This window comes from Dermacentor andersoni, chromosome 7 (genome assembly GCF_023375885.2).
Source record: "Dermacentor andersoni chromosome 7, qqDerAnde1_hic_scaffold, whole genome shotgun sequence".
Classification (NCBI taxonomy): domain Eukaryota; kingdom Metazoa; phylum Arthropoda; class Arachnida; order Ixodida; family Ixodidae; genus Dermacentor; species Dermacentor andersoni.
This window is the reverse complement of record NC_092820.1, coordinates 115,025,440-115,029,633: the sequence shown is the minus strand read 5'-3', so window position 1 is coordinate 115,029,633 and position 4,194 is coordinate 115,025,440.

The window sequence follows — 4,194 nt, the reverse complement described above, 5'->3', positions numbered from 1 at the left end:
GTCCGCAGTCCACCGTGCAGGCTCGAATCCACTCTTTTGTGGATTACCGTACATTTAAAAATTGCTTGCGGACTACTTTCAAATCAATGGAAAATTCTCCATTGAAAGCCGTGGATATTTGCTCAATAATTGATACTTCGCGCAAAAGATCAGAGTTCCAGTTAAAGGCATGTAAAAACACTGCTGCTACAAATTGGTGGAATGACGATTGCTCGCGGGACTACAAGCGACGCAAGGCTGCATGGAAACAACTCATGCATAACCAATCTCCGAAAAACTGGAAAAACTATAAATTTATTGCTGGAACATTTAAAAGAACGGTAGGTAAGGCAAAAGACGATTAGAATGTCCGACATTTCGAATTCCTTTCGAAAGCAAATAATAAGCGTGCATTATTTCGGTTTTTAAGATCCCAAAAAATGATTCCACGCCCCTTGAACTGGGAGTCGGTAGTTTTAACCACAAGTGAAAAACTGACTCCCTAAATGTAATCGCGCAAGGGTTAGAGACCCGCTTCGCTACCTCTCTTCCCTTCTCTCCTTACGCGCAGGGCACTTCAGAAAATTTCGAAGAGTTTTCCATGGCAGAATTGTCCCAAGCCGTTTCCTGTTTACCAGCAGCAGCCCCAGGTCCCGATGGGGTCACTACCAAGATGATTAAACTTCTCTTTGAAGTCGCTCCTAACGGCTTGTTAGATACCATAAATTACTCAGTACAATATGCATGGTTATCTCCTGTGTGGAGAATTGCGAAGGTGATTCCTCTGCTGAAAGACCAAACCAAAGGGTATGTCCTAGACAATATTCGGCCTATTTCTCTAACATCAAATTTCGCAAAATTAATTGAAAGATTATTAAACGCACGTATGGTTCAGTTTGTGACCGCAAGAGAATTATTGAGCCCCTGCCAAATTGGATTTAGACCAGGGATGTCCATTTGGTGCGCACATATCGACCTAGAAAGCCGAATTCAGTTGGCTCGTTACCAAAAACAATATGCTGCCCTAGTCACATTAGACATTTCTAAAGCATACGATAGTGTGGAATACCCTTTATTAATAAAGAGGATGCAGGATATTGGATTGCCAGACTACTTCGTGACGTGGACTGCAGAGTTCTAGCAGGGCAGGGAGTTTTACTGTGCACAAAGCGGAATTTCATCGGGAAAATTCAGACAAACACGCGGGGTTCCTCAAGGGGCAGTTTTGTCCCCGCTGCTGTTTAACGTCCTACTCAGCTCCATTCCTCATCATCAAAATGTAAGCACGTACGTTTACGCTGATGATATAGCGTTTTTTGCATCAGCAAGTGATATTCAGTCACTGTACGAATGCTTACAGGAATACTTATGCGAGCTAGAAGCATGGCTGGACAATATTCGCTTGTCCCTTAATGTGAATAAGAGTGCCGTTCTTGTCTTTCCCCTACAAGACCCAGTTACTATATCCCTTTCATACCGTCACTCCACTATCCCACAAGTGGAAAAGGTCAAGTACCTTGGAATTATTTATGATGGTAATCTTGATTGGCGTCAGCATATTGAACATATAACTTCAAAAGCTTCTCGTGCAATGGGGATATTACGAAGGATAAGTAATTATCGATGGGGCATGCGCAGAGACACACTCATAATGATTTACCGCATGTATATTCGACCTATACTAGAGTTCGGTTGTGTGTTATTCTCCGGCGCCGCGGCTTACAAGCTACGCCCACTAGTTTTGCTGGAACGGGAAGCGCTTCGCTTATGTCTGGGGCTACCAAAGTTTGTAGCCAACGCTGTGCTCTACAAGGAAGCACGATTACCTTCCCTTGAAATGAGATTTAAGATACTTACCGTTCAAACATTTATAAGGCTCTATGAATCCCCACTAAGATCCCAGTTCATCTTCATCAAACAACGAGCCCAATTTTTTGGAGTCAGATGGCCACGGTTTCACACGCCACAAGTCATTGTATCGCAATCGTTATTGAATCCGTTAGACGTAAATATAAATGATATAATCACGGAAAACAGCATCTCAAATTCACTAGTTATTACTTATGATGACCTATACCCAAATAATGCAAAGCAGCTTCCCTCGCATATTCTTAACGGCTTACTCCAGGATCACTTGAATCAACTCCACACTAACGTAAATATAGCAACGGATGCTTCGCAGAGTCAAGAAAAGGCAGGAGTTGGAATCTACTCATCATCATTGGACTGGTCTTTTTCTATTCGGCTTCCCGACTTCACTCCAATATACCTAGCGGAATTCCTAGCTGTTGTCCTAGCTTTACGAAAGCTACAATCTTCCAGGTCAACGGCGGTAATAATCACAGATTCTTTGTCGCTGTGCACCTCACTTACTGCTCCCGGCGAGACACACATATTGAAAACTTTGTACTCACTGGCTCCAAGTCATTTGAGAAGTTTACGATTGATATGGGTACCTGAGCACAAAGGCATATTTATGAATGAGGTGGCAGACAGCTTGGCCAAGGCTTCTATCAGCGGCCCAGTGCTTCCCCTTCTTCCAAAGATGGGCTTTATCACGTCCGCCAGGTTCAGAAGATACATCCTTTTAACATCTCAATCGAACCTCAAATATTCCTTGGAACTACGCCACTTACAATTCCCTTGGAGCAGGAAGTTTTGCAAAACAAGACAAACTGAAGTTACCTTAACGAGACTACGTTGTAGAGTCCCATCTCTAAATTTTTACATGCACCGATCTGGTCTGGCAATATCCCCATTGTGCCATTTTTGCAATGCATTAGAGACGATTGAGCACTACCTACTGGAATGCCGGCGTTTCTCCTCTATGAGAAAAATGACATTAGAAATTACAGTGCGACAGCTTGGCCTGCCATTGAACACTCCGGTACTACTGTCTTTCGGAGCATCTGTGCTTGGGCACTCACACAGGAATGTGTGCTTCGCCTTAGAAAAATTTATTATTGAATCAAACCGATTTCATTGATGACCGTATTATTCTATTCATTCCTCCTCTATTGCCTCATTGATATATTATAGATAAACGTTTTTTTTTCCTCTACGTAGCATGACAATCTACTGAACCGTTTCGATTTTCCCTCGCCTAAATTCATGTAACAAAATTTTTGATTTTTACCTCCATTTTCTGAACACATAAGCAAAGTCTGCCCGACTCTTGGCCAATCCCCGCGAGTGGGTAAGCGCCAATCTCATCAAGGACATCATCATCATCATCATCAACCGCCTGCTTCTTGGCCAATCCCCCATAGTGGGTATGTGCCACTGTCTGGGACACAAGACAAGACAATACGTCGGGAAGATTTTCAAGATGGACTTTCTACCACCTATATTTCTGTACTCTAAATAGTTCGTAATAGTATCTTCATTTATGTATACCTATAACGATATAGGACATGGCCCCACAGTGGTCATGTCCTATTATGAAGTGACGAACGTCAACCAGTGGCAAGAATTTCGAAACCGGTACGAGTCCATTATGGTTGGTCTGCCAAACTAAGGGATATGGGACGTGTTCGGGTGATCGTGGAAGCAAGAGCCCGTATTATTGGTCCACAGACAGCGGAAGAAATGCACTCTAGCTTATTATCATAGGTAAACATCTAGTGCGAAAGCGGGAATATTTAACAGCGAGAAAAGAATACAAAGACACGATACTGATGCATTTGTTCCTGCCTCACTGTTAAACATTTGCGCTTTCCCATAATATACTACAACGCCAAGCAGGCTAATCAGTAAGGCTGAAAACAAAGTTTACCGCTGCTCTCTCTAGCCTACTTTACCCAGAAATGACATTTGCACGTTGTTATGGGGGCGACGCACAGTGATTCTCGAGTGCTGCCATGTACATTAAAGTGTGAACCCTATTAGAGATTGCGAAAACCTGAGAATTTTATGTTTGAGAATGTTTTGTACGTGCGATACAGCGAGCAAATCAGTAAAGTTGCCGCACTGTATTAGTTTCTGGGAGTAGTATAAGCAAGCTAGCTTTCAATGATCAAGCGCACAGCCTCATTTGCGCTGCCATTTTCGACAATTAGGCAATGTGATAGCAGCAATTAATTTAAAGAATTGTTCTCGAAAACTTTCTGTGAGCGTGCTTAGGGAGGAAAAGCGCGCACAAGTGAGAGAGCTTTTGAAAAGTGCCCCGCAATTTGATCCGCGTTAGTTTAGGCCGGAGAAGAGAACACATAAGCA